Genomic DNA, 25,919 nt, shown 5'->3' with positions numbered 1-25,919 from the left:
AGGTGTGTTAGGGCTCAGAGAAATAAATGCCTTAGTTAACCACTAAGCTTGTGCAGAAGATCTCAGTTTGGTTCCCAGAACCCATGTCTTGTGGCTTAAAATTGCCTCTAACAGCAACTCTGGGGGGATCCAACACCCTCTCTCCTGGCATCTGCAAGCACCTCCACACTTCAGGCACACACATGCATAATAAATAAATAAATAAATAAATAAATAAATAAATAAAAGCAGGCAAGATAAAAATTTGGGGGTAAAAGTACCTGCTGCCAAGCCTGACAACCTGAGTTAGATCATTGGAAGGGGAACAGCTGAAGGAGAGAACCAATATCCACAAATTGTCCACTGACTCCCACAGGTGAACACATGGGTACGCATGTGCACACACACACACACACACACACACACAGCACAAACATACACAGAAAGGAAGAGCACACTCAACACATACACAGCTGTACACACATACTTACACGCATCTGCACACTAAGTATAAATGTAAAACATTAAAAAATAAGGTGGACCGACCTGGAGATGCAGGCCTATATAATCCCAGATACTCAGGAAGCTGAGGCAGGAGGATTGCAAATTCAAGACCTTTCTTGTGGAACCTCCCTGAGCTACAGGATGAACTGAAGGGCAGTGTCAAAAGCCAGCTTGGCAAAGACCTGCTTTGACACCCAGGGTAAACTGAGGCAGGGTGTAGAGTCTGAGATTAACTGTAGTCATCCAGAATGTTCCAGGGTGGGGCGGGCTGGTGAAGATTTCCTTTGAGGGCCTACAATAGGCTGATGAAAAAACTCTTTGGGGGCCACCAAAGGCCAGTCACAAAAAAGAAAGGCAAAAGGAGGGACACACACACACACACACACACACACACACACACACTGGATGGATGGATGAACCAAACCTCAGCAAGCTCTAATGAGCAAGTTTCAACAAGCAAGCTCCATCAAGTTATTTTCCCCCACAGCTTATATATCCTAGCAAAATCTTGTAAGCAGTATAGAAATAGTACAATGTGATTATCTGTTTTTCTTATAGTGAACATTTTTTAGTAATAAAAAAAGTATTCTTCCCCAATACCTTTACATGAAAACACATTTTACCTAGTACAGGTTAAAAAAAATTATGCCAAGAACCCACATGCACTCATAACTAAGCAACTTGTTATAGTTTAACAAAGTATGAGCAAACAAGGTAGTTTTCTCAGCCAGTTATTCTAACTAGCAGGCAGCAATTTGCAACTACAAGGAAAGGAACAATTATTTTATTATTTATCTTAAAAAGTAATCTCACAAAAATCTTAAATGAATCACACATCTAAACTTGTATAGACAAATGATCATTTCTACTTTAAATCCTCAGAATACACATCTACTCGTCAGTAATTTTTATTAAGTTATATCAGGAAGCTGAGGGCAAAAATGGATACAAAAAAATTAACGCTCACCAATTCAGCCTAGTGAGAGTCACGTCAGCCAATGCTAGTCAGGCTGCTGTCCTTGTTCCCTGACCTCAAATGTCCACAGCTTACATTTTCTGAACTTCAAACTGTTTCCTAAGTTTTTCTGTGCCAACAATTAATTTTTCCAAATGCGTTTCTAAGAGCGATGGTCATAGGTAACAATCTCTGAGCGTGGCAATGGAACCATTAGCCTGCTCCAGCAGCAATGCCTGAATGAGAACAAGCATTATTATAGGGCCAGTGATACTGCCCAGTAAGGGGCTGGAAGCCCCCTTAGGGTTTTCATATAATTCTTAGATGAAGAGAGATGTAAGGGCAGCAAGCAGAGCAGAACTCCACAGCAGCACGAAGTCCTCTGGACACATAATCCTAGGGTTCTGCCTCTCCAAGGCACACCCATTGTGATTGTGTTAACCGGTAGGCTGCATTCCATGAGTTCTGAAGCCCCTGTTGTTCCTCCTACATGGCCCCCGACACCAGCGATGACGGGCCAGGCACTCAGGAGGATGTGTGGGGTCAGCAACTAAGCACTCAGCAGACTTTTCCTCTGAGAGAGCAAAACTTCATTTTCTAAGGCTGGGGAAAAAAGGGGAAAACACACACACACACACACACACACACCACACGTACACAAGCACACACACACACGGTGGATGAAGCAAGGCTCCAACAACTTTATATATATATAAAATAAGTAAGCCAGGCAGTGGTGGCACGTGCCTTTAATCCCAGCACGTGTGAAGCAGAGGCAGGTGGATTTCTGAGTTTGAGGCCAGCCTGGTCTACAGAGTGAGTTCCAGGCAGCCAGGGCTACTCAGAGAAACCCTGTCTTGAAAAAAACCAATAAAATAAATAAATAAATAAATAAATAAATAAATAAATAAATAAATCTTTTAAAAAAAGATTATCTCATACACACAAGTTACATAGTCTCCAAAAACATATTCTTCAAAACAGATTAAAATCATCACACAAAACGAAATTACACAAAAGGAAGTTACTGGTTATATTCTTCCTTTGAAACTCATACCTAACTGAGCATTTCTGATCTATCTTTCCATAAATTCATCCTAACTTCAGGGCAATAATTCTTTTGTTGTTTATTAACAAAAGTTTAACCAAGCCAAGTCTATGGTAGCTAGTTTTTCACTATACTTGGCTGAGGGCAGTTTGTATTCACTAAGAAACAAATCATTTATCTTATTTTATTTTTGAAACCTTATTTAGCTAAACTGGCTTATCATCTATTCTCCACACTTATTTACTCTTCATTTATAACCCTGCCTTTTCATGGTGCAAACCAAAACCTGTGACAATCCTTAGGTCACAAGATCAAGGAACTCAGATCCAACCTAGGCCGAATGTTTCTTTGATCATTAACCTGTCTCAAACCTCTTTTACTTTCCGCAAGTACAACTATGTGCCTGTACTGCATGAAAGCTCACGGTATCCTTTCCTAGTCTATACAGCCCCACTACTCTACAAAGAGGGGCACGTTCTACTCTTCTATCTTTTTTATTAACCTTCCTAGCAAAACAACCTAATCCATCTCCTGAACCTTCCTATCAACTACCTTCACCTCCTAAAACTGTTTAAATCAAGCCAAGTATTCTGGAAAATCATTAATTCATCTAAATAGCATTATCCTATGAAAGTTCATCTTTACATTGATCTGCAGAAAGACTGACCAGTAGAGTGGGCTGTTTCCCATGAAACCATCACACCAGACTATAAGCAATGGGGGTCTCTTCACGCCCATTCACACCATGCCAGATACAGGAGGAATACAGCAATGACAAACAGGAGTAGCAAGAAACAACCCAGAAACAAAACCCCAGGGGTTGTGACTCTCTGTAGTACATCTGTCACAGCTGTGCAAAATGGTGGATCACTTCCAGAAAGTTCACTTCCCCCCACATGGCATCTTCCAGGTCAGCCTGCTTAATTTAGTGAGATCCATCTCAAAGTTAAAATATATATATATATATATATTTTGCATTGGTGTTTTGCCTGCATGTATGTCTGCATGAGGGTGGGCAATCTCTGGGAACTGGAGCTACAGATAGTTGTGAGTTGCCACGTGGATGCTGCAAATTGAACCTGAGTTTTCTGGAAGAGGAGTCAGTACTCTTAACTGCTGACCTATCTCTCCAGCCCCTCAAAATTAAATTTTAAAAGAGGGCTGGTGTTTGGGCTTAGTGACAAAGCAATCACCTAGCGGGGGTGAAACATTTAGTGCTGGTTTAACCTCCAGTATCCAGAAAGAAAGAAAACTCCAATATGATGACATCAGTTGCCTTCTCATTGCTCTGTAAGATACGCTGACAAAAGCGAGCTGATCGGGAAGGAAGCTATTCTGGCTCCCAGTTGGAGGGTACAGTCTATCATGGGAGAGGGGTTCTGGTTGAGATGGCTGGTCATGCTGCATTCAAAGCTGGGACACAAAGAGTAACAATTGCTACTGCTCAGCTAATTCTCCACTGTTCAGCTCAAGACCCCAGACCAGAGAATGGTGCTGTCCACACCCAGTTAAGGTGGGCTTTCTCATCTTGTTTGGTATAATCTAGATCATTCCTTTACAAACAAGCCCAGCAGCTAACTTAATCTTGGTGTCCCTAACAGATGTGCCTAGCCTATTGTCTTCTAGGTGATTCTGAATCCTGTCAAGTTGGCAATATTAACCATGACAATGCTGACACAATATCTTGTTACAGTATTAAATTCATAAAAATACATCTACCTTTTGCCTTAATTTCTTAAAAAAAGATTTATTTATTTAATGGATAGGAGTACACTGTAGTTGTCTTCAGACACACCAGAAGAGGGCATCAGATCTCACTGTAGAAGGTTGTAAGCCACCATGTGGTTGCTGGGAATTGAACTCAAGACCTCTGGATGAGTGGTCAGTGCTCTTAACCGCTGAGCCATCTCACCAGCCCTAAAAAATATATATATATATATTTAATATATATTTAATATATATTTATATATATATTTAATATATATTATATATATATATATTAAATATACTTATTTAATATATTTAATATATAATACATATTTAATATATAATATATATTTAATATATATTTTAATAATATATATATATATTTTTTAATGGTTTTTTGAGACAGGGTTTCTCTGTATAGCTCTGGCTGTCCTGAAACTCACTTTGTAGACCAGGCTGGCCTCAAACTCAGAAATCTGCCTTCCTCTGCCTTCTAAGTGCTGGGATTAAAGGTGTGCGCCACCACGCCTGGCTTCCTTCCTTCCTTCCTTCCTTCCTTCCTTCCTTCCTTCCTTCCTTCCTTCCTTTCTTTCTTTCTTTCTTTCTTTCTTTCTTTCTTTCTTTCTTTTAATGCTATGCCTGCGAGTGTTTTGCCTGAAATACTATGTGTACCACTTTTACAGGCAGTGTTTACAATGTACAGAAGAGGGCGTCATATCCCCTAGAACTGGAGTTACAGACAAACATTAGGCTCTCTGTATGAGTACTGGGAATTGAACTCAGGTCCTCTGCAATTGCTTTAAGTCACTGAGCCATCTCTCCAGCCCAGACTATCTTTTGTCTTTAAGTCACCCTTAGAGGCGGAAGAGATGGCTGGCTCAGAGGTCATTTGGACTCTTTCAGTGGAGTTCCTTCTTCAGCCCCAAGGGCAGAGCTGCTGTACATAGGGCCAAGAGCCACATTTGGCCTAGGATCCAAGCAGAGTTTGGGAGTATGAAGACTTGGAAACACGTGAGCTCCTTCTCAAACATCTGTCTCTCATCTGTTACTTGGATCAGGACTTTTCTGGTTAAGGGAATCGTCCCATCGGCCTTATGATTTTTAGGTAGACTTTTAGCAAAGCATTCATTCTTTGCTCTCATCCCTTCCACATGCCAGTCTCAAGCCACTACTGACCTCGTGTGGTGGTGTTTAAAGTCATCATTTGTTCCTTTGTGACACCACTGAGCCATGTGCTGTGGAATCAGTAGTTTGTAAGAGAGGTCTGCTTCAGAACAAACAGAAAAAATACGGCAAACGAGAGACAGTTTCCTCCTAAAACGTATCATTGTTTAAAAAAAAAAAAAAATTAACTTAATATGTTCAAACAGTTGTTAGTCTCCTCTCCTCGTGGGGGCGCTGGAGGGCCCGCCGCTCGGAGATGCTGCTCTAGGCTGCAGCGTGCTTTGTCATTTGTTCTTCCGCCAGCGCCCATCGTGAAGACCACAGTTTCCTGTCGCGTGGATGTGTTTCCTCTCTGGCCATTGCCATCCGCCCAAATCTACAGACATCCCGCATGTTCCCGGGCTCGTCTCCCCAATACAGGGCACCAAGGTGAGTGCAAGGTGCATGGGCAGCGCCGTTTCCTCCATCAAGGAAACCGGGCTGCGGGCCGTCGGTGGGCGGCTGGTCTGCTGGGTCTAGAGGAGGGAGGGCCTCAAGCCGCGTGCTTTTCACCGTCTGAGTATCTGAAGCCTCAAAGCCATGTCTGTCGCCTACAAAAAGTGGGTCGGTGTTTACGACCTGTGTCCCATGTTTTTAGCATCCTACCAAGGCGAATCCATTGACCAGGATTTAAGTTGAGACTCCCCCAGGACCCCGGGTGCAGCATCTGGGTCCCCCTGCCCCGCCCTGCCTTGCGCCGCAGCCGCTTCCGTTGTCCTGCCAGGCTGTAGACTGCGCAGCCCTCCTGGAGACAGATGGAAGCTCCTTGGGTCGACAGATTACAGCTTCTGGAACCCCCTACTCCCTTCAACTCCGAGATGGACACCCACTGTCCAGGGAGAGGATGCCTGGGTAAGTGCTCTGCTATTCGGGAGCAACTTGAAGCCCGGGTGCCTGTAATTGGCCTTCCCATGGGTACCAGCAGAGGGGTGGTGTGGAGTTCTGATTACTACTTTTGAGGAGGTCGACAAAGCCACTGTGCAGAGAGAAGCTCGGTGAGGGCTCGAAATAACCAAGGGCAAGATTCTGGGGACAGTTCTGTTCCATGTTGCATAGTGGGGATTACAGAGGAAAGGGGGGGGTGTCTATGCTCCGTGGTTTGCTACCTGGCAGCTTTTGTGTTTGGGATTCTGGGTGCTTTCCCAGGTAACTGGGTGCTGTTCATGTGGCTCACCTGGGCTTATTGTATTTGCAGAAATAACAGCTGGGATCTACAGTGGCCAAAGAGTTGTCTCCGTCTTGCTACATCGACAAACTGGTGCTCCTGAGTGAGGATTGTGCCCTGGGATGGGGGATTCAGTTTCTTCATTTATAGTTGGAAGTGGGTGAAGGTGAGGTGAGGCTGGGTTCTTTGAGGTGTGCCTGCTTGTTGCTGTACCCACTTGGGATCTGTGTCTTGTGTGTCCTGTGTTCCCACTGTCGCTTCTGTACCCTTCTGCTTTACTCTGGTGGGTGGAGAGCAGAATGGAAAGGAGCCAGAAGATTTTGGGGGTCATATGCACCATCCAGATTTCAGCCACTGCTCTCTGCTGGCTTCCGGGCCTTGTCTGGTTCTTGATTTCCTCATCTGAAAAATGGGACTACCTCTGTGACATAAGAGTCCTGTCACCTCAGTTCTGCCAGCTGGGCAGGTTGCATTGATCTAAGACAGCAAGTGCTGAGCCTACTGCAGGTCTCGTGGCCAGTGCTTATTAGAACTGTCACCTCCTCCCGGCCAGTCTTCCGAGCTCTCCTTAAGGAACAGCTGTTGCTCAGTTAGGAGCAGCCTCTTTCCTTTGTTGGCTGTCTGGCTGTTGCCTATCTGTCCATCTCTTTCCAGTTTAACCATTACCCAGCTCTTGGCCATAGTCTTCCTTGCCCTCTGCCCCTGTATTCGAAAGTGATTGTGGGCTGCCTGTGCCCTGGTCATTGATACTGCAGGGAGAGGATTTGGAAAGCCTTTCCCCGTGTTTGGAGGATCCACACTCGTCCTTGCCAAACCCTGGTGCTTTCCCACATTGCCCGCTGCCTGCCGTTCTGGCACTTCTGGGAAGCAAAGGTAGGGAGCTCAGACGGTGGCTGCTTCCTTCAGATCCTTTCTCAGCCTCCACACCCAGTTGTCACTTCTTCAGGACACTTGAGACCGTGTAGAAAATGTCCTGTTGCTTGACTTCTAGAATGCATCTTGCTGTGTTCTGTTAGTCAAGAGGCAGGGTTCTGACTGAACAAATGAACGATCAAGGGGCAGTCACTTTCTGTAAGGCATTGTCGTGTGTCAACTGGGTAAACAGCCTGACAGGGAGGCCCAGGAGGGAGCAAATTTGCCGTTTTGCCTCCTTGAATTCTTCCCTCATGGCCTGCTTTTGACTCTTGCCTTCGGTAGCCACTTCGGAAGCGTTTTCCTCTCCACTCTGACAACAGGCAAGAGTGAGGGTCCAACAATACAGAGGAAGTAACGTGTCGCTGCTACTCTTCCATGCCCAGTGCCAGGAGCGACGGTACACTCCAGAGTGCTGTGCCCTGATGGGCCTTTGAGTGGCCAGTGCAGTGGATCATCAGCCCTGTCTCCCAAGAGCTCCAGTCCCTTCTCCGGAGAGGAAGTGGGTCCACTGGCAGCTCAGGAGGCCATAGCAGGTAAGTCATACACTTGCTACTGTTCAGAGGCCTCATCAAGAGATTGGAGTTTGAGAGAATGTAAGGATGGCTCTGTCCAGTCTGGAGCCCCAGCCTTTGAGTCCCTAGAGTTTCCTGTAGTATTTTCTGCCTCTTTGGGGGCGGGGAAGATGAGTGGGGAGTGGTGTGTGGATCCTCCCACCTAGGTCGTGCATGGGTAAGTGTGAGGCCTTTCCAGTGTTAGTGAATTGTAAGGGCAAGGGAGTGGACGTAGGCATTGAAGACACTTGTATATGCCACGGTCTCCCTCTTTTTGTCATTGTGTTGGGTAGCAGTGACTTGTTAGCAGTGGAGGGAAAAGTCATAGTTGAACGATGGAGAGTTAGGGTGGTCCGGAGCACCTATCTGCTCTGGCTCTTTGAGGCCCCTCCCTTCCCGTTCATTCTTCTGCCAGTGGCAGAAGTGCACCCACGTGTGTGCCTTGCTTCTGCCCTGGAAAGCTGGGCCTCAGCCTAGACATCAGGTGACTAGCTGTTACCTAGCTAGTCCCCAGATTCCACCTTAATTAAGCAGCCTTACCTGTTTTGATCTTCCATTTCCTGACTTGGAAAACTAAAGCTAAGACAAAGGTTTTTCAGGACTGACTCCCCCTTCTTCTTGGCAGATTGTGGGGCTCTGTGCAGTTGATGTTAGTTAACCACTGGATCCACGTGTTCACCGTGGCTTGCGCCCCTGCATCCGAAAGTGATCTTGGCTGCCGTGTCCTGGTCATTGGTAGTGCAGGGAAAGGATGCGGAAAGACGGGCTCCGAGCTCGGGGCGTCTGGCCTGGAGCTTTCCTACACTTGTGTCTTGCTCTGCAGCCTTACGGAAGTGTGGGTGGCGCTTTCTGGAAGCTGCACAAGTCAGTGCTGGGTCTTCGCAACTTGGTGTTCTGTTTCCAGAAACTTGGGGTGTTTGCATGTGCTAGGTCAGCACAGATTTCCAAAGGATCTCTAGGTGGGTTCCCTAACTTTTCACAGAGGAGCAGAAGGTAGATGACAGGAGGAGAGGTGGGGCTGGACTGAGGGGAGCTGTGTGTGCCAGGGTGGGGTGGGGCGGGGCGTGTAACAGCCCTTAAGCGTGTGTTGAGAGAAGGAGCTCCCTGGTACAGAGTGTGCAGCTCCCTTCCCAGCCTGTGGTCCCCGTGGCCCAATGAGTTTTTGTATCACTTGTGAGCCACTGGTCTTAAAATGCATGGTTTGCAGACCAAAATGCAGTCCAACATTATTTGTTTCATGTGTCTATGTGAATGCACATATGTATGTATGTCATTTGTGCCTGGTGCCTGTGAAGAGTTTATTGGGGGCTAGGAATTTCAGAGGGTGACTCTTCAGGATCTATATGGCTTCAGGCACGGCCATGTTGGACAGTAGCTGGGAGCTCACATACGTGATAGGACCACCAGGCAGGGAGCTAACTGAATGGCATGGGCTTTTGGAGCCTCAAAGCTCTCCTGCCCCACCCCCATGATACCTCCACTAACAAGGCCATACTTCCTAATGGTCCCAAGCAGTTCTACCAACTAGGGACCAAATATTCAAGTATATGAGCCTATAGGTGGAGGAACTTCCACACAGATCCAAACTTTTAACAAAACAAAAAGCAGGAAAGCCAACTTTATCAGAAGTTACAATGTAATCAGTGTCAGAAGGAAGAGAATGGAAGTGGGAGACTGAGGTGGGGGGTATGCTGAGGATATGGGAAGTGGGAGATTGCGTGGGGGGGGGCTGAGGGTGTGGCTTTCAGTTGAGTGTCCAGCATGGGAGGAGAAAGGGGGCTCTGGGAAGAAGCTGCTGCAGCCACCTTGTGTTCCCCCCACCCCCAGCTAATAGCTGTGTCTTGGTTCCTGGTGAGATCTTGGTTGACTCGGGGGTCCTGAGTGTGGCTTGTCTCTGCAGGATTGTCACGTGTGCTCAACAGTCCTCCTCGGCTTTCCAGAAGAGGCTGGAACAGGGCCCTTGAAGGTATGACTCCAGATGCCTCACTAGAGAGCTGCAGAGGTCCAGCAAAGGCCCACAGTCATGAAGAAAAGCTGAGGCTGCTTCCCCACCCGGGCCAGCGGGAACATGGCTCCTCCAGCCCCTGACACCTCACTTCCCCACATCTTCATAGTGTGAAGTAAAGAGCTACACTAGGGTCACAGGAGCCCCTGGGAACCTGCATGGCTTCATTGGGTTCTGCAGTTGGCTTGAGAATGGCTACAATTGGGGTGCAGTTAGCCTTCTCTGAACTTCTCTGAACTCTGGGCACTTGTTAGGGAGCAGTCCCGTCCCAGACTCATGAGGACTCGTGAGTCCTCAGAAGTTAACCCCCCCCCCAACTTGTCTTTTTTCATTCATTGTCTTAGTAAGAGGCCACTGAAGTAATGGTTCTCAAATTGTGGTCTCTGAAGCAACACTACCACCATCCCTTGGAGTGTGTGAGAGTGGTCCTGCCTGCAGGCAGCAGTATTTAGCAGCTCTCCAGGGGATTCATGGTTGAGAAGATTGGAGAGTTGGGAAGCTACCTCTGTTACAGGCTGTAAATATGGTCACTGTTTCCTGGTCACTTGTCCCAGTTTGGCCCTTTCCTAAGCTGCCCATCCATCCATTGTAGCTTCCCTCCTGCCCCTGTATTCGAAAGTGATTGTGGGCTGCCGGTGCCCTGGTCATTGATACTGCAGGGAGAGGATGCCGAAAGCCTTTCCCCGTGTTTGGAGGATCACACTTGTCCTTGCCAAACCCTGGTGCTTTCGAACAATCTTCCTTCTCCCAGCCTAGTGGTCTCTCAGTTGCAGATACCAGGCTCATTTAGAGTCCTCTGCCAGTGCCGGGCAGTGTCCTAAGAGGACATTATTCTGGCTCAGTTTTGCAAATATCCCATGAGCCCCAGTCACATCCTCCTTCCATGGCTGTGGATTCGAGGCCTGCAGACAGACATCTGTCTGGTAGATGGGTGGCATGTTCCCACATGCAGTGTCAGGAGGAGAGTAAACTTGGCTAACAGGGATGCTGGTCCCTGAGCCTGTCTAGCTCTGACCTGTTGTTACCAGCTTCCAGTTAGCTAACAGTGCCCGAAGCTACGTGATGATATGGTGGAGATAAGAAAGCATCATGATCCCCCTCCCCTTTAATTTTCTAGATGTTTGTGGACATCAGAGGGCCAAAGACGACACAAAGTGAAACTGGAGACACCGCCCCCCCTTGGCATCATGAAACTGCCGATGTTACTGGCTCATGCATGGGAGACACCAGCATACAAAGTCTTGACACCAACACCTCAGAGGGCTGTGTTCTGTCCCCGTGACCATCATCTAGTGCCTGGAAAGACTAGTGACAAGAACTTGTTGCCAACTTCCTATTACCTCCCTAACAGTTGTGCAATAAACCCCATAGGTTAATTCAGTCTGCCTTTTAAATCTGTGTCAACCCATGAATTCAGGGCTAGGTGTGGAAAAGGAGGCTAGCTCCTGACACGCCTGTGACTTTCCTGTTCTTAATGCCCCCTGAGGCTTGGGCTTCAGGGTGTTGGGAGTGGACAAGTAGGGCTGGTAGTCTATATGATTTTAGGGCTTGTGAGAGTTGAGATAGCTGAACAGAGAAGGTCAGAACTTGGGGAAGGTGCCTGTGTCAATAAAAAAAGGCTGGGGTGTCACAGTCCTAGGAAGTGACGTATCATTGCTGAGAACTAGGGGTGTGAATGGGCAAATGGACTGGAATATAAAATGTAGAGCATTTTCCTGACAGGACAGGTTGCTGTAGACAGGAACGAGGGTATGCTCAGTGACTGGCTTTGGAGGACCTTAAGGAACAGAAGTACTCTGGGTGGGGTGGAAGAGAAGAAATGCCCTTGAGTGACTTGGATACCAATAGGGCCAAAGAGAAACTGGTAAAGAGGGTGTAATTACTGATGGATTTATAACTAGGACTTTTCTATTGGAAGTGAAGGACCTGGGGAAGGCTTGGTAAGGCTGCTTACCAAGCTTAGATCCCAGAACACAAACAGGTAAATGGTACATTTTTAAAACTAACACATTTTTCTTGTCTGAGAATTTCTAAATTTTGATTTTTAAATTAAGTCTGTGTAGGGAGGTCTGCAGTTCACAGAAGGCATATGATCACCGGACTGGGTGTTAGAGGTGGCCTTGAGCCTCCTGACATGAATGCTGGGGACTGAACCCGACCTCTGCAAGGACAGAATTCATGGACCATCTCCAGGCCAGTGAAGAGCTTGATAGCAGGCTGTAGGTGTGGACAGCTACGGTGCCCCTGGACTTGTGGGAACACCAAAGCTAGGGGTTGGTTTGTAAGGGGTTCGAGACAGGGTTTCTCTGTAGCCCTGGCTGTCCTGGAACTCACTCTATAGACCAGGCTGGCCTCCAACTCAGAAATCTGCCTGCCTCTCCTAAGTGCTGGGACTAAAAGCATGTGCCACCACTGCCCGGCCTAGTTTTTTATTTCAGAGAAAGATTTTTGGAGTTATTCTGAGTGGGGTGGTCTTTCCATTCTGAGAAGGTATTAGCTAAGATTTGTCTTGATACTTTTGCAGTTTTTTTTTTTTAAAGATTTATTTATTATTATATGTAAGTACACTGTAGCTGTTTTCAGACACCCCAGCAGAGGGAGTCAGATCTCATTACGGATGGTTGTGAGCCACCATGTGGTTGCTAGGCATTGAACTCAGGACCTTCAGAAGAGCAGTCAGTGCTCCTAACCGCTGAGCCATGTCTCCAGCCCCTTGTAGTGGTTTTTAAGCATTCTAGATATCTGGAATTTAAGCTAGAGATGGTTCTAGAAAAGTTCTTGAATTTTTATGTGACAACTTCTAATGTTACTGGGCCTCATGATGGATGCTTACCAAGGCTGGGATTGACAGTCATTTATCTTTAGATTTTGGGTGTTCCCATTAGCATTGGTTACTATACAAATTTATTTAATAGAGTCTTGAATGATTAAGGAAGAGAATGGAGCCCTCTACTGTTGGTTGGGAAGAACGTTAACATTGGTACTGAAAGATCCTGACAGAATGTAAAAGGTCACAGAAGCCCTGAAATTGACAAAATAGATTTCATTGTTAGTAGAAGTAGCTTCACTGATTTAGAAAAACAGAGGTGCACAGTGCTCTGGCCCCTTCTTGAATCTGTGTCTGAATGTTCTGACCGTTCCTTGAACCCAGCTGTGTGTCCACTGCTGCACCTCACTGCCAGGTGTTTGTGATATTGGTTGCTAAGATAGAGTCAGAAAATCTCCCCAGCATTAGACTCTCCTTGTTTCCCTCCCATACCCATTTCTTAAGAAATCAATCATTTTACATTGTTTAGATCTGGAAATCCCCTACTCCCCTCTTCTCCTTTCCCCCCTGAGGACCTATAAAAACTGGGACCCCTTTCCCCTCGGGGTCAACTCCTCTACCCCTGAGTGGGATACGAGTCGTCCCCCGAGTTCTGGCTTTCCCCAAATAAAGCCTCATGTGGTTTGCATCAAGCTTGGTCTCGTGAGTTCTTGGGGGTCCGCTATTATCCTGAGGCTTGAGTGAGGGGCTCCTCTCGGGGTCTTTCAGTACCTATAGCTGGACTATCTCGGACTCACCAGTGATATAAATAATGACGCAAGAGACTAGAATTTTAAAGCTTAGGCCTTATGCTGAGGAGTTTCCAGGCTACTCTAACCTAATTCTGACAATGTGTCCCACCACATGGTCAGATCTGCTCTGCTCCAATCTGGTCTGTTCTCCCTTGGAGGCTGAACCTTGGGCCTCTGAATTCTTCCCCCAGAGTCCCTCTGCCCAGAAGAGCCTTCCTCTACTTCCTACCCAGCTATTGTCCATTGGCTCTTTCATACAATTCTAGATTGCCTTAGGCAGGTGAGGAAGAGGAAATATTTACAAAATAGAAATCCAGGTAGTTGTGATACCAGAATCCTGCCAGCATCCAGCTCTGCTGGTACAGAATGAATTTTGAATATACACAGACACCTTCACACAGAAGAGGTGGCCAAAAGAGGTCATGGTATCAGATCTGTCCTCTGTTAGGATCTGGCACTGGCCATGGTGAGCGGTTGGCACTTGACAAAGATTTATCAAAAGAATCAGTGTGTGTCATGGGGTGGGGGTGGGGTTCCCTAGTTCTCCACCCTTTAGAAGCCACCTTGAGTAGCTGCTGTAGTGGCTCTTAAATCCGTAGGGTCCTGGGCAGCAAGGGCCTTTTCTGACTGGTTCTGCTTTTACTTTGCATCTGGAGTCCTGGTACAGGGTAGCATTAAGATGTCTCCTTGCTCTTTAGACAGGGCAGTTTGTAGAGGATTCAGCTGAGAGGATACACAGATGGGCCAGAGGCCAACAGTCCTCCGTCTTGGGTGGAAGAAGGTGACAGGTAAAGGTACCACACCTTTGCACGTGTAAAGGGGACAGAATTAGGGAAAGATGGGGCAGGAGGCAAGAAAGCAAGCCCTGGCTGACCAGGTGGCATTCAAGACACGAGGTAAACAGGGCCCTATTTACTCATCTATCTCTCTAGAGGAAAAATGCCCCAGGCAGAGGAAACAGCACAAAGGCTCTGCCAGCAGAAGCTCTCACACACCTGGGGCAGTTAGACTGAATTTCCAGGGTCTCTGAAAAGGCATTCCTGTTTTGTGGAGGAGGAAGGGTGTGAGAAGGCAGGAGGCAAAGAAGATGGTAGGAAATGAGAGAAATGAAGGAGCAGGTACTACAGCTTGACCCACCCGAATGTGAACTTGAATCTGCATCAACCCCTGGAAGGCATGTTTAAGCAGGATCACTGGGCTCTGGCCAGTTCTGAATCTGTACGTGTTGCGTAGGGGCAAGAGTCTTTCCTTCCGAAGATTGATTTTTGGTTTTGTGTGTATCTATGTACAGACTAGTGCAAGGGCCTGCAGAAGCTACAAGACAAGTGTTGGCTCCCCTGGGGATGGAGTTAGAGATGGTTGTGAGCCACCTGATGTGGGTGCTGGGAACCAAACTTGGGTCCTCTGGAAGAGCAGTAAGTGCTCTTAACCACCCAGCCATATTTCTAGCCCCAAGACTTCTCATGTCTAATAAGTTCTTGTCGCTGCTCAAGGACCACACTTTGAGAACCCATCTCACTTCCAACTAGCCTGGAGATGCTCTCTTCCTCCTACCTGGGAAGCAGCCTTCATGATGAACAGGCAGCCTGCTTCTTCCAGAAGAGCATGTGTCCAGCTGCCGACTCCATCTGTCTGTTCAGGCAGTGGCAAGATGTCCATGAACCTCTCAGGAAACACTGAGAAGCAACTTGGATCCGGCCCATTACTGTCTTGTCAGAGGGAAAGAGTCCGTGCTTGGTAACCAGGCTTCGATCCTCTGCCAGCCTCCGTGTTTTATCTTCAAGCTGGCAAGAATCTTATCCTATGGTGGTGGGAAGACAGCCCAACCAAGTTCTGTCAACCCAGATAGCACACAGCTGCCCCACCACCCGGGGGGCGTGGGGGAGAGTGAGTGACCTCATCCCCCTCTGAAACCTTTTTATTTTTGTCATAGGGGACAGGGGAGGGTGTGTTTCTTTCACATGTCTATCCCACAGAATGATCTGAACAGCCTAGCCCTATAACTGAGCATTGGAGGAGACAGGAACAAATGTGACATGCTTCAAACTGGGCCTGTCACACAGCTCAAGGCCAGGCCAGAGTGATGTGTAGAGAAAGAGGAATGTCAGCTATGGTCACAGTGATTAATTAACAAGAGAGAAAGAGACTGGGGCTGGAGAGGTGGCTTGGTGGTGAAGAACACTGATCTTCCAGAGGTCCTAAGTTCAATTGGATCTGGTGTTTTCCTCTGGTGTGTCTAAAGATGTATACTCACATACATAAAATAAATAAATCTTTAAAAAAATACAATCCCCAACTGTGGCAGTTGTTAGAGAGAGAGAGACCCATTAGGGTCTGAGATAAAATTCTTTCTTCTGATGCAACTCACAACCACTGCCCTGCCCCATCTCTACCACCACCAAGAGGCCGGATAGCATTCCTGATGGCGAAGCTTGTGATGGTTTGTATACGCTTGGCCCAGGGAGAGGCACTATTTGGAGGTGTGGCCTTGTTGGAATAGGTGTGTCACTGTGGGTGTGGGCTTAAGACCCTCATCCTAGCTGCCTGGAAATGAGTCTTCCACTAGCAGCCTTCAGATGAAGATGTAGAACTCTCAGCTCCTCCTGCACCATGCCTGCCTGGATGCTGCCATGCTCCCGCTTTGATGATAATGGACTGAACCTCTGAACCTGTAAGCCAGCACCATTAAATGTTGTCTTTTATAAGACTTGCCTTGGTCATGGTGTCTGTACACAGCAGTAAAACCCTAACTAAGACAGCACTTAAGCAATTTTCTGGTAAACTTTAACAGGATTAGGACCTCTCTTTAGGGAAATCAACCACCCAAGTACCCAATAGTGATTATCAGACACCTTATGTCTTATATTCAGTTTAATAATAGTTATTCAGCCGTTCTCTTTTCCCAAGAACCTTCCTTGGGAAGATGTGGATTGGGTTCTGGGGCAAGCTAGAAATGTAACTTGGACACATGTTCGTAACTAATTTAACTGGAAAAAAAAAAGTAAAACTGACATTTTGAGAGGGCACAAGAGTAGTAGCTAAGATTTCAGTTACTGTTCGCCAGACAATGTATTGACTGCTCGCTAGTTCTGTATAACGAACTGAGTTATAATAGTGGTTTTGTTTCTGAGGTGCTCAGAGAGGTGGAGTAATTCACCCAAGATCACACAGCCAGTAGCAGAAAACCCAGGTTTGGAATCTAAGCATCTGGGTCCAGAGCTGGAGCCTACCGTGGAGTCACACTTCTGCCTTTGCTAAAAGAATTGCAGCAGGAGACAGAAAGTGGGGCAGTCCCTGGGGGGAGTGGGGGGAGCTGGTGTAGTGGAGAGAGAGGGTCTCCCCTCTGTGGTGGGCTTGGAGAAGACAGGCTGTCCCAGAAGAGGAGGTGGGGGAAGGCCACATGGGGACAGTGAGCAGAGCATGTCACGTGAGCTTATTGTGAGGAGACTGCAGATCCAGCCGACAGCCATGGCCAAGGTCTGTCTATGGCTCTGTCTATGGTTTTATTCTCTGGATTTGAAGAGCCGGTTCCAATCCCATCCCTCACTGGTAGAGTGACCTTGGACAACCCCTACTCCCGCCCCACCAGACTAAAGGTTCTCTTACCTGCAAATGAAGGGCAGCCACAGCGCCTCCTCCACAGGCTTGCCAAGGATTCAAGGACATAGACCTGAAAAAGCAATTCCCACCTGCCTGGCACCTATGAAGGGCTCCAGGAAATGGAAGCTGTTACAGCTTGAGCGGCAGAACCCAGAATGGCGTTAGAGCACCATTTATTTGATTTGGGTCAGGGGAGGGGTGTGGATTAGCTTGTCATCTCACCTACTTTCAGACTTTTTGAAAAGTTGAGAAGACTAGTACAAAAAAAAAAAATCCTGTACAGGGATTATACAAAGGGTCGTGACAGCCTAGGGAGGGGTGGGCATGTAGCTCAGTGGGTAGAGCGCTTGCCTCATGTGCATAGAGCCCTGCCCCTCTCCCCCCAAGTATCTCATAAACTGGGAGTGGGGATGCCCACCTGTAATTCCAGCACTCAGGAGATGGAGGCAGGACAGTAAGGAGTTTGAGGCCAGCCTGGGCTACATGAGACCCGATCTCAAAATAAACATATGTAGAAATGCGTACAGGTATATTTGTACCCTGAACGATTTGCAAGTCAAATACAGACCACTGGCTTTTTACCCTCCAATAATTCAGCACATCTCTCTGACCAGCAAAGGCATTCTCCTATCTAGTCACTGTATGATGACTGACACCATGAAATTAACACTATTATAGTCCAGTTATCTACACAAAGGGCCTTAGTTAGATTTTTATGCTGATTGTCTCATGATATCCTCTATGAAAAAGGCATATGGGAACTACTTAAACTCTATTTTTTCCCTAAAAATACAAAGCTATTTTAAAAGATAATTAAAAGATTAAAAAAAATCAGTGCCCAAAGCAATCAGTGATTTATTTTATAGTTATATTAATAAAATAATCATGAGCAGCATAGGCCTTGAGAATCCGGTTCACAGCTCTCTTAATCTGGTCCCTCCAAGACTACCTGAGCTAATGGTGCCTGAAGCATTGAGGGGCTTTGTGTGTGTCGTTATCATTCCCAATTATTTGCTTGGAACCTTTTGGGAATCCTCCGTTCCTGGTTTAGATGGGATTGGGTGTGTGTGGACAGTGGGGTGCCTCCCATTCCTGGCTAGAGACCCATCCCTGCATCTTGGGGGACTCCCCCTCTGGTGTTCCCCGTGGGTGTCCCTGGGTTGTTGTAGCAGCTTGTGTGTAGGGGCAGGACCTGCCGAGCTCCATTCTCACCCCTCCACGCCTACATATTACACACACAGTGGTGGTGGTGTCTCCTGCTCATTTTTCTCCTGTTCAGAATCCTATTTTATATATTTTTTTCCAGCCAGTTTAGGCGATACATTTTATTATGAAAGGTCTTTTTTAATATAAAGAAGACACCTGGGGACACAGTGCCTTTGTTTGTCCCATTTCTTTAATCTCCCAGAGTCACCCTGAGTCCTCAGCCTTTCTCATGTATCTTGTGACTTGAACATTTTCTTTTCAAAGTTATGAATCTCAGGTGTTGGGACAAAGCATCCAACTACCAGGGGGTCACATTTTTCTTTCTTTTTTTTTTGTGGGTTTTTTTTTTCGAGACAGGGTTTCCCTGTGTAACCCTGGCTGTCCTGGAACTCACTCTGTAGACCAGGCTGGCCTCGAACTCAGAAATCTGCCTGCCTCTGCCTCCTGAGTGCTGGGATTAAAGGTGTGTGCCACCACGCCCGGCAAGGGTCACATTTTTCTGCATGTTTTTGTTGTTGTTGTTGACAACTTTAAAATAGGGCCCAGAATGGGAAGAGGGGGGAACACTGGACCACCTGAACCATCAGCCTCCCTCAGAACCTCTGCAAGTAACCTGGGGAACTCCAGGCTAATCAACCAAAATCGTCCATTTTCTTCTAGCCGGGACATTCCAGGCACCGCCAGCAGGTGGCTCTGCAGCCCACATTTCTGACGCAGCTCCACAGGTCTGGAAAGCAACCCATTGAGCTTCTGGGGAAAGTCGTCCTGGAGCTCCGGCTCCAAGGCAATCCATTTCCTCCTGTTGCTTCCCTAGAAAGGGAATTTACATCATCCATCTCTGGTCCCTTCAAAGTGACTTCTGTGGGTGCCTTGAGATTCAGAACTGACCTGGGGTTCCTAAGCTAGAGCTGATCCACTCCCCAAAGTGGGAGCCTTCTCTGGTATTCCATGGAGCAAGCCACCCAGGGTACATCCTAATGTACTGGTTGGCATTTACTGGGGACTTGTGGCAAACCAGCTGCTGTGGCATGTTTTCCAGGCAGTGGTCATTTAAGCTGAGACTCCTTTGAAGGACTCCTGAGAAGAAGCCCTTCAGAGAGGGCTTCAGAGAGAAAGTAACCTGCCCAGGTCACACAGTTGCCATCTCTGCAGCGGGAAGTTGCTTGGGTCTCTCTCTCTCTCTCTCTCTCTCTCTCTCTCTCTCTCTCTCTCTCTCTCTCACGCTCTCTCTCTCTCTCACACACACATACATACACACATAGGGGGACATGAAGAAAGAGAGGGAGAGAGTGAATTTTACTTATAATGGGATAATGAATGATATAGTAAGCAGAGAGAGCTCAGATACACACATGGTGGGTGTACTGGCTGGTTTTGTGTCAACTTGACACAGCTGGAGTTATCACAGAGAAAGGAGCTTCAGTTGAGGAAATGCCTCCATGAGATCCAACTGTAAGGCATTTTCTCAATTAGTGATCAAGGGGGAAAGGCCCCTTGTGGGTGGCACCATCTCTGGGCTGGTAATCTTGGTTCTATAAGTGAGCAGGCTGAGCAAGCCAGGGGAAGCAAGCCAGTAAAGAACATCCCTCAATGGCCTCTGCATCAGCTCCTGCTTCCTGACCTGCTTGAGTTCCAGTCCTGACTTCCTTTGGTGATGAACAGCAGTGTGGAAAGTGTAAGCTGAATAAACCCTTTCCTCCCCAACTTGATTCTTGGTCATGATGTTTGTGCAGGAATAGAAACCCTGACTAAGACAGTGGGAGAGACAGACAGACAGACTTATAATGGGGATTGGAATAATGAGTGATGACTAGTAAGAGAAAAGAGCTCAGAAGATAACATGAGGAGTGGCTGCTGTTCTGGGGATCTGCCTGTCTTTGACCTCTCAGTGCTAGGGTCACAGGTGTGCACCTCCATGCTGGTCTTCTAAACCAGGGTTCTGGCAATCTGAACTTAGGTTCTCATGTTTGCCCACTGAGCCATCTCCCCTCTGTTACAGCTGAGATGTCGCCGGAACCTGGGCTGAGAGGCAGACTTTGCTGGGGATGGGAGCAGGGTGGTGGCATTCCTGTGGGTCACTGGATAGGGAAGCGTCACTGTGGTCTGTGTGGGTGGAACGTGCTAGACTCTTGAATTTGTCCCTAAATGTTATTGCATCACTGGGAGCTAACAGTAGTTCCAGTGTGTGCATGCTAGGACAAGAGGCTGGCTTCCTTTTGCTGCTGGTTGCTGTTCGCTGCAGGACTGCACCATGGCGGTTGGGGGGGCTGACAGTGCTGAGGCAGGCTGCTGAGTAAGCACACCTTCCTTAGCCAGGCATGGTTGGACTTCTGGGAAACAAAACAAACAGCAACCTTAAAGGATCTTGTGTTTGGGCTGGCTTTCCACGTTGTATGCCGTCTTCTCTCTCTTCTGCTTGGAACATGGTCACGGAAGCTGCGGCCATTTTCAGGATGGTGGGCAGGCACGCTAGGAGAGTGAGCACCTGGTGTCCCACTGGCATGGTCCTTTCTTCCTTGGACTGCCTTTCTTCAGACTCCTCCTTGAGAGAGAAGAAAGCAAATCCCCATCTTGACTGTGATGTGTCCCGTGAGTGGCTTGGTTCCCTAAGGTTGAGTATAACTCCCCGTTGATGACTCGGTTATCATCGGGGGCTGATTGTTTGTAGTTGATTATTCCTGGAAGCTCTTCAGCCAGTGAACATAAAGCTGCCCCCAAACATAAAATCTTCCTTTATCATGGATGCACTTCGGCTTCCTTAAGGGGCAGGTGGAAAATAAGAATAGAAAAATACATCTCAGTAGTCTTTAGCCTAATACTTCTTAAACTCCACATAGAAGTTCTAACACACATATAAAAGCACACCTAGACTCTTACACAGGTGGAAGTCTGTGGATTACACTAATGAGTGTTTCAACAGTACAGAATTATTCAGAATTTTTCTCCCATAAAGAAGTGAGGAGGTAGACATGTTGTTTTAGAGTCACCAGTGCTGTGATAAACACCATGACCAAAAACATCTTGGGGAGGAAGGGCTTTGTTTGGCTTCCACTTCCACATCACTGTTCATCATCAAAGGAAGTCAGGACAGGAACTCAAGTAGGGCAGGAACTGGAGACAGGAGCTGATGCAGAGGCCATGGAGGGATATTACTTACTGGCTTGCTTCTCATGGCTTGCTCAACCTGCTTTCCTATAGAACCCAGAACCACCAGCCCAGGAATGACCCAACAACGGGCTAAACCCTCCCCCACCAATCATTAATTAAGAAAATGCTCTGGAGAGATGGCTCAGTGGTTAAGAGCACCGACTGCTCTTCTGAAGGTCCTGAGTTCAAATCCCAGCAACCACATGGTGGCTCACAATCATCCGTAATGAGATCTGACGCCCTCTTCTGGTGCATCTGAAGATAGCTACAATGTACTTAGATATAATAATAAATAAATCTTTAAAAAAAAGAAAAGAAAAGAAAATGCTCTATAAGCATACCTACAGCCCAATCTTACAGAGACATTTTCTCAATTGAGGCTCTCTCCTCGTAAATGACTTTAGCTTGTGTCAAGTTGATACAAAACCAGTCAGCACACACAACATGTCTACCCTGATTAAACACTTCATAACGTATGTATCAAAACATTTCATGCCCTCCTCCAAATATGCACAATTTTGTTTTTAGGTATGGTTTAAAAAATAAGCTTGAATTGAACAAAACCAAAAAGATTAGCGATATGTAAGGGCAGGAGAGCTTTAAAAATGTGTGGATCAGCTCTGGGGAAATGGCATTGCTGGTAAAGGGCTTGACGTATAAGCATGAGTTACTGAGTTTGAGCCCCGGAGCCCCTGTAAAGTTCCAGGCATAGAGATGTAATCTCGGTGCTAGGGCGTCAGAGACAGGTAGCTTCCTGGGGCTCCCGGCCTGGCCTAGAATCAGCCTCAGTCCCAGTAAAAGAACTCTGTCTTTAAAAAAGAAAAAACTAGGGAGATACCTCCTCAGGAGTGACATCTCAGGATATTGTCTGGTCTTCATGCATACACATGCACCCATGTACATTTGAACATAGACAAACATGCAAAAATTGGGGGAGGGATGAGATGGATCAACAGGAGAAAGGACTACCATACAACCTGACAACTTGTGTTCAATCTCTGGAACATATACATAATCACACACACACACACACACACACACACACACACACACACACACACACAGGCATGCACGCACACCAATAATAAAGTTTTTTATTTGTTTGAGATCGGGTCTTTCTTTCTATGTACACCAGGCTAGCCTCTATCTCACAATAATCCATATCCCTCTGCCTTCCCAGCACTAGAATTAAAGGCCAACCAACTCACAACTAAGCTTAAATGTGAATGAATGATGAGAAGCCAGCCTGGAGACCAGACGGGAGATCCTGGCTGGACTATGCCACACAATGCATGCTCTAGGCAGTACAGTGCTAAACAACTTATTTTCTTTTTTAAAGAGATATTTATTCGCTGGGTGGTAGTGGCACATGCCTTTAATCCCAGCACTTGGGAGGCAGAGGCAGGTGGATTTCTGAGTTCGAGGCCAGCCTGGTCTACAGAGTGAGTTCCAGGACAGCCGGGGCTACACAGAGAAACCCTGTCTAGAAAACAAACAAACAAAAAAGATATATTTATTCCCTTTTTATGTATATGAGTACAGTGTAGCTGCCTTTAGACACACTAGAAGAGGGAATTATATGCATTATAGATGGTTGTGGGCCACCATGTGGGTGCTTGGAGTTGAACTCAGGACCTCTGGAAGAATAGTCAGTGCTCTTAACCTCTGAGCCATCTCTCCAGCCTGCTAAACATTTTCATAAGGTGGGCATGCGGTTATAGCTGCTGGGATCCGGAAATGCGATTGACTTGCACCCTGTAAGTTCTCCTTATTGTCTGCTCAGTCGTTGCTCTAAGGAAACTGTGTCCCAACTTCAGACTGCATAGATTGCGTTGCCTATTTTTGAAAGTTACATAAATGGAGCGCACACAGCACAAGGTCCTTTGTGTCTGGCTTTCTCTGAGCATTGTATTGGAGAACTCATGCATTGCTGTTGCCCTGGGAACACTTACGCCAATCTCAGAGCTTGAGGAACAGCTGGAGGGAAATGGTGCGTGAGATGGACAGACACTGCTTGCCACCAGTGCATGCTGGGAGAGAGCATAGCCAGACAGGGCTGTGGGTGCAGGTGTCCATGTCCAGGCCATGTAGCTGCTAGCCTAGCACATTCACACTGGAATTGCAACCCTAACACACAGAGCCAACATTCTGTGTCCAGATGGATAGCTAATATTCTCTAGATAGCAGCCATCTTTGGGCCCACAAGTCTTTTTTTTTTTTTTTTTGAGACAGGGTTTCTCTGTGTAGCCTTGGCTGTCCTGGAACTCACTCTGTAGACCAGGCTGGCCTCGAACTCAGAAATCCGCCTGCCTCTGCCTCCCGAATGCTGGGATTATAGGTGTGCGCCACCATGCTCAGCTTGGGCCCACAAGTCTTACAATTTGTATCCCCAACAGTCCTTTCACTGAAAATTGCTCCTTATCACACATTGCTTATGTCTTTAAATTTTTTTTTTTTAATTTTAGTTTTTTAAGACAAGGTTTCACTATGGCCTAGAACTCACTATGTAGAGCAGGCTGGATTTGAACTCATAGAGGTCCATCAACACTATCTCGGGAGTGCTAGAATTACAGTCCTGTGCCATCATTCCTGGTCAGTTAATTACTCTTTACATTTTAAATGTCCATAGACAGGTAGACATCTTTCCTTTTCGCAGGTCTCCACGAATCCACAGTCTACAACTTACATGACACCACTGAGCCATTTGGGGGAAGTCTTTCCTGCACCCCTCTCGCTCTGACACATTTATTTTGCAACGTTTCTTATCATAATCATCACCTCACTTTCTAAATGCTACCTCCTAAATGGAAGAAAGTGAGGCTGGATCAGCTGCCATTGTCCTGTTACCACAAAGAAAGAGGCTGGATGTGGCTGAAGCATCCCTGGGGGCTCGGGGACAGGGGGAGAGAAAGGGAACTGCCTGTGAGTTCCTGTCTCTAAGCCCAGCCTGAAGTCTGATCTCAGTTTCAGTGCCATGAACTGGAGGGGCTCTTTTATGCCACAACTGACCTTACTGATTTTCTGGAGCCTAGGGGACAAATCTCATGAGATCTATTGAGTGAAGAGACCTCAGAGGTCAAGAGAGGTAGCCGATCTCTAGACTCCACAGAACTTGAGATCCAGTCCCAATGGCAGTTTGTCCATTTGCAGGTCATCATTTCTGAATCTCACTGGTGGATGGAGAGGCCCCAGGACAGTCAGTCAATGGGCCCAACTCTTTGTGGGAGCTTCCTTGGATGAAACCAGGCAGGAGGGGCTGGTACCTATCTTTGGTCTTCATATGTGTGACCATCTGTGTCTGTCACTTCCGAGCCTTCTGGAAATGATGACTTCTTTAGGAAGAACCCGCTGTGCAGAATCTGGCTGCCACAGTCGGAAGGAGAGACTGAAGAAAGTTGGACAAACCTGAGATTTCACAGGATGCAAACTGTCAGAGACTCCAGATAGGGACATATGTTGGGAAGCAGTGACACAGGACGGTCACTGCCTCTAGACAGGAAAAGGGAATCTATAGTTTTTGTTCTTGTCTGTGCCCATCTTTTTCTCTGCCTTCATGGCTCTGCTCCTATCCGTCTGCATGTCTACTCTGCTGCCTCTACCCATTCTCCAGGTTGCCAATCTCCTCCCTTGCCCTAACAAACCTCCTTACACCAGATCTGTTGCATGTCATAACTACCCGGCACACCTTGGCATATATTTCACAGTGTCCACCAAGGTGGACACTTTTATGTGATTCAGACAACTCTTAAATGTATTTTATTTTAATTAGTTACTTTATTTTTCCAAAACAGGTTTTCTCTGTGTAATATCCCTGACACTCCTGGATGAAACTTACTTCATAGACTAGGCTGGTCTCAAACTCACAGAGATCTTCCTGGCTCTACTTTCCAAGTGTTAGGATGAAAGGCATGGACCACCACTGCCTGGCCTTATATTTTAATTTTTAGTTTTTTGTTATTGATTTTATTTTATTTGTCTCTTGTGATTTTATCTGTACTGTGGGCCTCACCTTATCTGCCACCTAGGGCACAGGAGGGAGAGAATCGAAATGACCAACATCACTCTTGCATAAGTCCAGCTGAATGAACAAGTCAACAAGTCCACACTGAGTCAAGGGTGACAGAGGACTAAGTGTGAGCTGCAGTCACAGGTCAGGTTGGGGATCTGATCTGAACAGCCAGCCAGGCCACTGCACAAGGTAGTGTCACAGCAAGTGACCTGCACAGAGTGGCCATGCCTTACAGAGACACACAGAAGCGTTTACAAGGCAGACTGGGGCTGTGGTGATCTATGGTGTGCATTGTCAACTTGACAGGGTCCAGAATCATTTAGAAAACAAACCTCTGGGTTTGGCTGTGATGGGTTATCTAGATTAG

The 25,919-nt window shown here is 46.8% G+C and overlaps 1 long non-coding RNA gene, 2 other non-coding genes and 1 pseudogene across 4 annotated transcripts, besides 1 other annotated feature; all 4 read left to right on the top strand.

Annotated features, from left to right (window-relative positions):
* Positions 5,461-5,737: a transcriptional cis regulatory region, noted in NCBI's record as "promoter|chr2:158186667-158188194 (MGSCv37/mm9 assembly coordinates) targeted for CRISPR interference". NCBI's record gives its function as "positively regulates Snhg11 and Snhg17 gene expression in mouse ES cells" and the evidence as "EXISTENCE:mutant phenotype evidence [ECO:0000015][PMID:27783602, PMID:31784727]".
* On the top strand, positions 5,669-13,491 carry Snhg17 (small nucleolar RNA host gene 17). 2 transcript variants are annotated; one of them, NR_027887.1, is made up of 6 exons: positions 5,669-5,786; positions 6,121-6,248; positions 6,592-6,727; positions 7,860-8,009; positions 9,928-9,993; positions 11,150-13,491. It is a non-coding gene; the product is annotated as a small nucleolar RNA host gene 17 (long non-coding RNA). The 2 variants fall into 2 exon arrangements; NR_015463.1 differs by having other exon boundaries at positions 5,682-5,786; positions 5,995-6,248; positions 6,592-6,732; positions 7,759-8,009.
* Positions 7,262-7,393, top strand: LOC115489589. Its single transcript, XR_003954170.1, has one exon. It is a non-coding gene; the product is annotated as a small nucleolar RNA SNORA71 (small nucleolar RNA).
* On the top strand, positions 8,719-8,831 carry LOC115489593 (annotated as a pseudogene).
* Positions 10,637-10,767, top strand: LOC115489590. Its single transcript, XR_003954171.1, has one exon. It is a non-coding gene; the product is annotated as a small nucleolar RNA SNORA71 (small nucleolar RNA).
* Positions 13,492-25,919: the final 12,428 nt, after the last annotated feature.

This window comes from Mus musculus, chromosome 2, assembly GCF_000001635.26.
Source record: "Mus musculus strain C57BL/6J chromosome 2, GRCm38.p6 C57BL/6J".
Classification (NCBI taxonomy): domain Eukaryota; kingdom Metazoa; phylum Chordata; class Mammalia; order Rodentia; family Muridae; genus Mus; species Mus musculus.
The sequence above is the reverse complement of the archived record's forward strand: the minus strand, read 5'-3'. Positions and strand labels throughout refer to the sequence as shown.